A 10,026-nucleotide genomic window follows, 5' to 3' on the forward strand; every position below is an offset into this window, starting at 1 on the left:
CCCCTAGCGGCTACTTTCAAGAAATAAAATCTTCATAGAATCTTTTGACGTATTCGCTAGCGAGCTCACCTAACGTAAACTCATGGTAGACATACAGATTACGCGCGGCGTTTACGCGTAATTATCAATGCAAATGTCACGGGGTGAGCAAACGAGATTGCCGTAACTCGCAGATCGATGCGGCACTACAGATGTTATAGTGTAATCTGATGGAATATTGCTAAGAAACAGTCATTTATGAGTTAAGAACAGTCTAAGATATTTGCTGCCACGGTGAAGCGAAAACTGTTTTACAACACCGTATGATTCATATTATATGGTATTTTTCTTAAACTTTTCCTAACGCTTTAAAAGTATGTAGTGAGTGTGCAAGGAGGGTTCTCGCGAATGAAAAATCCGCCAGATGGCAATACGTAGACGCGAGGTCCAAATGCTGCATGATTGGTTATTTTTGACATGACATTGACATATATGTCAAAATCCACCAATCACGCAGCAGTCAGACCCCACATCAACGTCCCGCCATCTAGCGGATATTTCATTCGCGAAAACCCTTATTGAAACGAAAATGTCAGTAGCAAATCTTCTTCACAATGAAGCCTTTTCAATTGACAATGGTCACCGAGTACTGATTCTCTAAAATGATCCTATTAACACGAAATGCATTTCTTTGGATCATCACCGTGTTTATCATCCTGTTAGAGTTGTGACCGACGTGTCGTAATTATGACAGTGTCCTTATTAAAAAAGAACATAAAAATAAAGTAGTAAAATAAATAAAAATACTCGTAAGCCTCTAATTTTTTCACTTCTCACCCCTGAAAAACTCGCAAGTCAAGTGAAAGTGCTAGCGTCCCCTCAGTGAGCCATCTCGTCGAGTCGGAGGTCAATAGGGACTGCCCTCCGCACGTCACCCGCGTCAGGGTGACTTGTCGGGAAAGTAATAAACGATTTTGCATGCGGTTCGATTCGAGACTTTTATTGGTGTGATTCATGTTATTACCGCTTGAATAAATGTAGGTGCATTTAAATAAAAATATCGTCCAGAGTTAGGGTCAATTTTGTGGCTAAAGTTTTAAAACTCTTCAGCGCTTCTAGATAAAGAACATTCATCTTATCTTCTTCTTCTGGTAGGGCAAAAAAAGAATATGTGTCTATACAAATAAAGATAATTTTGATTTTGATTTTGATATCGAGGCCGTTTTGCTAAATTCCTAAGTTTCGTATGAAATGGTAGATAAATATTACGTACTCCATCACGCTAATAGTAAATAGTACGACTCTATCAATACGCGATCGCTAGCGACTCTACGTTATCTAGAAACAGTAACATTCACCTTAATGTCTTGATCTATGACTTAGGGTCGGGATAAATTAAAAAATATATTGTGTCAGTAATTAAAAACTCATAAAACTCATTTATTTCTGAAAATAGGCTATAAATAAGCACTTTTACGAAGTTTGTCTGTCTGTTGTAACGATACATTTTCAACTGCAACGCGAACACAAAACGTGTGAAATTAAATCCTGAAGCAACTTTTATTTCATCTATTGAATCGAAAAGCAATACATTACAGCCCGATGAAGACGTTCCGATTAATTTTCAACCTATCAACCGCAACGGGAATACGGAACGTGTGAAAACTTAAATCCTGTGTAGTATTAAAATGACGGATGACGGGCGGCGCGGGAGGACGGATCGCGCGGCGCGGGGCGCCGGACAGCGGACGCCTTCTAGTTAATTGCGGGGCCCAGCCCAACACGATGTTAAGGCCCTTGTTGGTTTGTACGAGCAACTTTACTTGGAGACATTACTAATACTCTTAATTAAAAAAAACTGAAATGATTTGGCCTTCAATGGTTGGGTCCCTTTTGGTGGACAAGCTGTGCTCAGAAGGTGGGAAAGAGAGATAGAAGTGCTGACGAGTAAATAAATATCTACAAGAAAACTATAGCAACGCGGCAACGTAAAGAGGACATTGGTTTGCGCGAGCAATTAGAAAATTTTAATCTGGATGAAAATCGAAAATTCATAAAGTTATTTAAAAATTTCAGCTAGGTACCTATTTATTTTATAACAGCATTCAGAACTTTAACTAAGTATTTATTTAGATGAAGTCATACACAGTCATAGTATAGATACATACATCAGTCTGGCTGTATGACTATTCCATATTACCTAATTAATTCTTAATCAGTGTTTACTTGTACCGAAAGCACGCGCAAACCAACCGCGCGCCTAATTGCGAACCCTGCGATCGCGCGTAAATCTGCGTCCGAGTGAAATATTAACCGCGCCCGCGCCTGACGCGCCAACTAAATAATGAAACTGACGCCATTTGCTGCACAATAGAAACAGTGGTCCATCAAATATGGATCGATGAATGAAAAATAATTTCATTTTAAAAATACAACTCAAAGGCTGGATTGCACCATCTTACTTTAACTTCAAAAATCTGTCAAAATTCATATAAAAAGCACCGGTTATCGTCAAAGTTACGGTCAAAGATAGGTGGTGCAACTGAGCCTAAATGAGTAGGTAAGCACTTTCGGTTTTTTAGATAATTAAAGGTATGTGGACCTAACGTACCACCTAAATAATGCAACTGACGCAGTAGAAAACAGTGGTCAATCGAAAACGAAGCAATGAATGAAAAATTAATTGATAATTCCAAAAAAATATGTGGGTTTTTCGCAATTCATCACAATGCAATTACAGTTTTTAGATAATTTTCATTATGTTTTATCAGTGCTAAGTCGATAAGTCCATAGATTAGGTCCAAGATAAGAACTAATTATTTTTTAATATGAATTGATAATACGAGTAAAGTGTATAGTTACAAAGTCATCTTGACTTTCACACAAGCTCAACTAACTGCTCTTCCATCTATTATCCACTACTATTTTTTTTTACTATAAAATAAACAAATAATCACTTTAATATCAACCGATACGAACCGTATTCTACTAATCCCTACTAACAAACTATGGATGAAAGTCTGAAATATATTATTTATTATTATGTTTGTTTACACATTGTGTATCTCGATGTCTTAGCCATCGGTGTTTTAATGATATTCACGGGCCTGAACCAAGTGAATATCAATAGGTACAATATTACTTAAATATAAAAATCTATTGAGCAGTATTGGGATTCAATAATTTGAAGACGACTGTAAAAATTTAATTATTATTATACACTTCTTGATTTGTAGATTCAATTATTTGAAGACGACTGTAAAAATTTAATTATTATTATTATTATTATATTATACTCGTATGTTATCATTTTCTATAAATTACTCAGTAGTTAAATGTCTAAGCTTACTAAGGCCCTACAGTGTAAAATGGATGACAGGACAGTTTCATTTTATTTTCAGGAAGTCAATACATATAACTTAAAAAGGAAAGTAGACCTACTGCTTCTGGAAACTTCCACTGTGACCCTTTACTCTATTTAATTATTCCCAAAATGATTTTTTAAAGTACTTCCACATTTATAAAGTAGATGGCGCTGTTGGCCATGTTTACATCAGCTCCGTGTATTTTTTCGAATTAAAAATTGACTATTGAAGTTTTTTTACCTTAAAGTGCGTACCAGTTGAGTAAAATATAGTGACTATCGACAGAAAATGTTATATACCGGAAACATTAAGTGTAAATATGAAAACAAAGACAGAAATTACAGTGCACAATGAAGAACATCAGTGACTATAAATATGTGGATCTATATAACATTACCAGTGCCCACTATTAAACTGTGATAACTTCATAAAAACAGTGTGTCTAAAATATTACATTGCAGCGATTTTATAATATGAACATTTTTTTTTTTTCTTTTGTGACGGTACGCATACAACTAACATTCCAATCCCAACGACTTCGTAAAAGTGACGTAACATAAGAACGGCTAGTGAGGAAAAATTTCGCCCGGTCAAACAGTGAAGCGGTTGGCGTATTTGGACGTCACGCAGACACTACATTGGCGGTTATCAGCAGCGCGGGTTCGAATCTCACCAGCTGGATATTTTTTGAATTTCATTCAATGTTGTTGGAATTTTATTAAGATCTATTAAGTAACTTTAAACATGGAAAACGTAACTGTACGGTATAAACCTCAGAATTCAGATAGTACAGAAGCTAATCTATCTGTATCGAGTAATGATGACAACATAAATACCGGACTCCTTGTAGTCCAGTCNTTGATGATACTACGATGTTGGATTCGACAATGATGAGTTTAAATAGCACAACACAAAATAACGCAAGCGCTTTAGAAGAACTGAAAAATGAAATAGTAAACCTGAATAATCGAATCAATAATTCAGGCAAAATTATTGAAAATTTGAAATACGAAAATAACATGCTGAAGAAGACAGTTGTGGATCAAGGGAAAAAAATAGATAATCTTAATAAAATAATCTTGAGTAATGAAACATCCGTATCAAACAGAAATGACTCGACCCCTCCTCTGCTCAAGAAAATGCTAAACGTAATTAAGTCAGCACCAAGGGTATCTCCGCTGCACGCCGACAGAAGCGTATGCATGAATTATAATGCAACCCCCCGACGTCTGTCCCAAACATCTCATCAGTATAAAGCATGTAATATCACACCAATGGACAGCAAACAAGCATATGTATTACCGAAACTTTCTACTATTGAAGGAAAATCAACACCGTCAAGTCAAGGCAAGAGTATAACAGAAAGAGAATCAGTTTTAGAACCCATGCAAAGGAAAGTTATTATCATCGGTGATCAGCAGGGAAGAGATGTTAGAAGAATGCTAAAGAAACTAATTGGAGAAAACTATTGTGTGGTTTCTTACTTTATGCCTAATGCAACAATAAGTGACATCATTAGTCAAGCTAAATTTGAAATAAAAAACTTGTCAAAAAATGATATTGTTGTACTGTTATGTGGTACAAATGATAGGAATCCTGAAATTTTACAAGTGAAACTAAATTTGTGGCTTGATTCTGTTACACATACTAATGTTATTGTTAGCGAAATTCCCTATAATATGTATTTAAATGAAAAAAAGTTGAATTATACACTTAAATTTATATGTTGCAAATATGATAATGTACTGTTTATGGACATGAACTATAGTAGATCTATACCTACACGGCAAAATCATGCTGTTAATTTGGCTCGCTCTTTGTTAAAAGAAATAATACACTTTGAATATTGTTACAAGTTTAACAAATATCAATTAACACAATTGTCAAACGCTAGCAAAATATTTGAAAATAAAAGTACACAAACTTGTGAAGAACTGAATATAATCTGTAGCAAAAATGTTGTTAAATGTATTAATCTTGATAATGATGAAGCGAATGAAACGACTGAATGTATTGACTTTATTGACGATAATGTAATTGACGAAGCGAGTGAAAAAGCTGAAACTAACCCTAACAATTTATTTCGTGTATAATAGTGTACATATTCTACACCAAAATGTTAATGGCTTAATTAATAAATCGGATATGTTAACTGTGTCTTTAGATGAACTGTCTAGTAAGGGTAAATCTGTAGATATCTTGTGTATAACAGAGCATAATATGACTAATAATGACATTCCCAACTTAAACCAAACCAATTACAAACTTGCTGCATCATTTTGTAGAAAGAACAGACATGGCGGTTCTTGCATATTAATAAGAAATGGTCATAAGTACATTACACTAGAACAAATAAATAGGTTATCAATTGCTAACGTAATTGAATGCTCAGCAATCGAACTTTTAGAACATAAAATTTGTGTTGTCTGTATTTACCGACCACCCCATCAAAATATATCAACCGTAAACAATTTTCTTAACCAACTTGACAAAATGCTTACAAAATTTATTCTAAAAAGAAAAAAAGTTATACTATGCGGGGATTTTAATATTGACATTTTGAAAAATACAAGAAACACTAAAGAATTTTTGGAACTTCTTCTTTGCCACAATCTCAAAACTCAATTTAATCAACCTACACGCATAGCAAGTAAAACATGTATTGATAATATAGCACATAATATAAGGGGATGTACAGGAGAGGTGGTTGAACTAGCTATTTCCGACCACACAGCACAATTACTTAAAGTTCCCGTAAAAAAAAGCTGCTTATTGCAATATTGGTATATAGAGAAACGAGATTACTCGATAGAAAATAGAAAATTGTTTATTAAATACTTAAATCAACTTACTTTCCTTGAAGTTTATAACGCTTGTGAAGCAAATAGAGCATTTGACAACTTCTATGAAGACTTTAAATTAATATATTATCTGTGTTTTCCTAAAATTAAAATCAAAATGCGTTCACATGTTAGACCAAAATGGTTAAGTAAAGGAATTAGACTTTGTAGTAAACGGAAAAGAGAATTATTATGGAAATATAGATCTAATCCTAACAACAAAAATAAAAACCTACTTAAATCGTATGCTAGACGTTATAAATCTGTAATAAAATTGACCCAAAAAGCCCAAAATAACTTTTTTATAAATAATTCTCTAAATAAATGTAAAAGTACTTGGCAAATTATAAAAAGAACCAAATCAAGATATCCCAAGGAAAGCATAGATAAAATAAAAATAACAGACAGAGTGATCACTAACCCCAAAGACATTGCTAATGCTTTTAATGACTATTACATTAACGAAGTTAAATCAGAAAATAATCTAAAGTTAAATGATAAATCTACAGGATCTAATCTGAAAACAATTTTTNTCGCAACCGATTTTGATGAAATTTGGCATAGAGATAGTTTGAGTCCCGGGAAAGAACATAGGATAGTTTTTATCCCGGTTTTTGAAACAGGGACGCGCGCGATAAAGTTTTTCTGTGACAGACAAAATTCCACGCGGGCGAAGCCGCGGGCGGAAAGCTAGTTACTTCATAAAACTGCCTTAATCTACTATTTTTCTAATCTACTAATTCTCTACTAATTTTATGGAAATTGCTTAAACTTACGAAATATTATCTTCTTTTACCATTCATATAGGTATTATTCAACTACCAAACAATATTTATCTAATTTGCATGATACCGTATTGACACAATGAAAGTAGACAGAGCTGTAGTTGTTCCTGAAATCTATAAAAGACCTAAAATAGTTTAGGTACACAATACATTATTAAGGCTGAGTTGCACAACAAACTTTAACCGTAACTATAACGATGACCATTGCTTTTTGTATGGAGTTTGACAGATTTTTGACGTTTGTTAGAATTAAAGTAAGATGGTGCAACCCAGCCTAAGAAACTTATTCAAAAGACAATCGTGTTCCTGATCATTTGCACACATTTTGTCTATCCGTATCTTTATTAAGGTGATTTAACCAGAGTTTTATGCGAGTTTTCACCATCAATCCCTAATTTTTAAGTGACCATTATGGTAACACATAACAGGAATTTTGTTTTCATAGGGGTCACTTAAAAATTAGGGATTGATGGTGAAAACGGGCATTAGTAATTTTGGGATGAGAGCCTACTGCGTTTCTACCACAACTGTGGTTATTATACCTACATATTATTAATATCAATGTGTTGGAATTGATAAAAAACTTTATCAGTAGATAAAGAAGGCTTAGATTTGATTAACGGCTATTGTTCGTTATTCGCCGTTCTCATGACCAAGTTTGGCAAATACGTGGATCAATTGGCTCAATTAATATTAATTTATAGTTTTGTAAGAACAGCTTGAGTTATGAAGAATTCGTTAGAAATAGATACTCGTTTTACGCGTTTATGAATGACTATGGCTTATAATAAACGTTACTTTCTTTCTGAAGTACCTTAGCTTTGATGAAATCTAGACGAGCAGACAATATTTTCAGGGATAAGTCGATCTCGATTACAAATACTCATTAATCTAGGATAATAAGTGGACAAATTACTTTGATCTTTAACAACTTGACTAGAAGTTTTAAATTAAGTTTGCGATTCTAAAAATAAAGGAGCATACCCACTCCAACCGGACTGAAACGATCGTGCACTCTTCCCGGTAACCCAGGAATGCGGCTCGGAGCACGCGCGCGATAAACGCGGGCAATCAGCGCCTCTCCGGTTTATGAGGGTTTTATGCCATTTGCACCATTCGACACGGCGCCTAATTAAAATGCTATGTCTTGATTGTAACCTCCTTTAGACAAATATAGGACTCGATGTTTTATCAAGCGGATATTTGCTTTAAACTGTAAGCTCAAAGCTCGATTCTGTGCCTATGATTGATTTGAATATTAAAAATCAATCAAAAGTTTCTTTCTGTGTTAATTTTAGGGATAGGAGTCTTCCAGCGACTTGGCCCACTTTTAGCTTGGTCCACGGGCCAAGTCGTTGGATTGAATTTTTAAATATTTTTTCTTTAGGAAACTGGGCCTACTGTAAATGTGCATGAAAGATTAAAAGTTTAAAAGCTCAAGATCAAGTTTGATTTGTTGAACTTCTATACTTGGTATTTGAATTTTTTTCTAGAGTATAGATCCATACTTGAGTGTAGTAGAATGGTCGTTTTGACAACTCTATTTGTATTCTTCAGTTTGTGAAAATCTTGATTTAATCACTATTAAGTACTTGTTCTTGTTATCTAATCATTTTTGTACATACATCACATCAGTAATGAAATACGTGACATGATGATATTTTGTTGACGTGATAATATACTTTGATATTTAATTTATACGTTTCCCTGCTGAAAAATTACGATATATTAAATTGTTCCGACAATGTCGCAATTGAAAAACAATAAGGCTGGGTTGCACCACCTTAGGTACTTTAACCTTGACAAACGTCAAAAATCTGTCAAACTCCATACAAAAAACACCGGTTATCTACATAGTTACGGTCAAAGTTAGGTGGTACAACTCAGCCTTAGCATCCTTAATTTGTAAATTTTCTGCAGTTAATAAGCACCTCTTCAGTCGTTCCATTTTGCTCGGTTTGCGTTTACATTAGTTGTAGTGGCTATTAATAGTGTTTAGTCTCCAGAATACAGACAGATTGAATGTTTATTACTGTAAAATCATACATTTCGATTAAGTTTCTCTTTTGCATTCGTCTTCTTCTTCTTATGTGTGAGCTGTACCAACTTAGGTCTATTAAATAACTAATAGAAGATAAAAATTAATTTTGATATGAATATATGATTTTTTATAAGTTTCAGCAGCGTTTCAGATAAAACTCTACCTACTACCGCTTAATAGCGGTTATTTATCAGGCTTTTCGAGAGATATACATATTTATGTGCCTACTTATCTTATACCGCTATGTCTGAAATGTCCCTTAGATACAAACATTTAGGTATTCCTCTTCAAATTTGTATATAGGGGTGGCGCGTGCAACAGTTTTGCAAGAGGACCACCACCAATTACGGGCAATACCAAAACCATCGGTTCAAGTGCCATCATTATCACGCAACCCTCGTAGAATTTCAGGCCTTATCACATCGGCATTAGGGGTAAAGTTGTTTGAAGCTATCACGGGTTTTCGGAGACAAGTGGAGTGAGCAATCCTGGAGTACGGGGTAGGGACATAGTTAAAGCGTTTAGGCTGAGAGGCGTGGAGTGCCTCCAGCCTTTTGTCGGGTTTTCTATCGTTTTGGCCTTTATTTGTGCGGCGAAGCTATTTTATCAATCCGAGGGGAGTTTTGACGACCCCAGATGAACGCAGGAATGTGGAAAATTGTCGTTAAGTTATATAACTTCAGTCAATCCCAAGTTATATGCTCATTTGGATGCGATTTGTAAATGGTTATTGAACTCCGCATGATTAGATACTAAATATCGATACATTTTCATTTAGAATCACAGAAAAAATCATTGCAGTAATTCTATTTTGACCTTTCTACTAGTTATGGCAGTATTTAGAATTCATATAAAGTTTTAACTGTCATAACATCCAATGGAAATCTTTTTCTAATTTAAAAGATAAGAAGGCTCCACTTTGAGAAAATGTCTTTGAGATAGGAGCCTTATGACGGTTCTGCGACAGACATGGCCCAATCTACTGCCACTTTGGCCTGATATATTTTTGCCTTTTG

The sequence above is a fragment of the Ostrinia furnacalis genome, unplaced genomic scaffold (assembly GCF_004193835.3).
Source record: "Ostrinia furnacalis isolate ACB-3 unplaced genomic scaffold, ASM419383v2 OfSCF1376, whole genome shotgun sequence".
NCBI classification, from domain to species: Eukaryota; Metazoa; Arthropoda; class Insecta; order Lepidoptera; family Crambidae; genus Ostrinia; species Ostrinia furnacalis.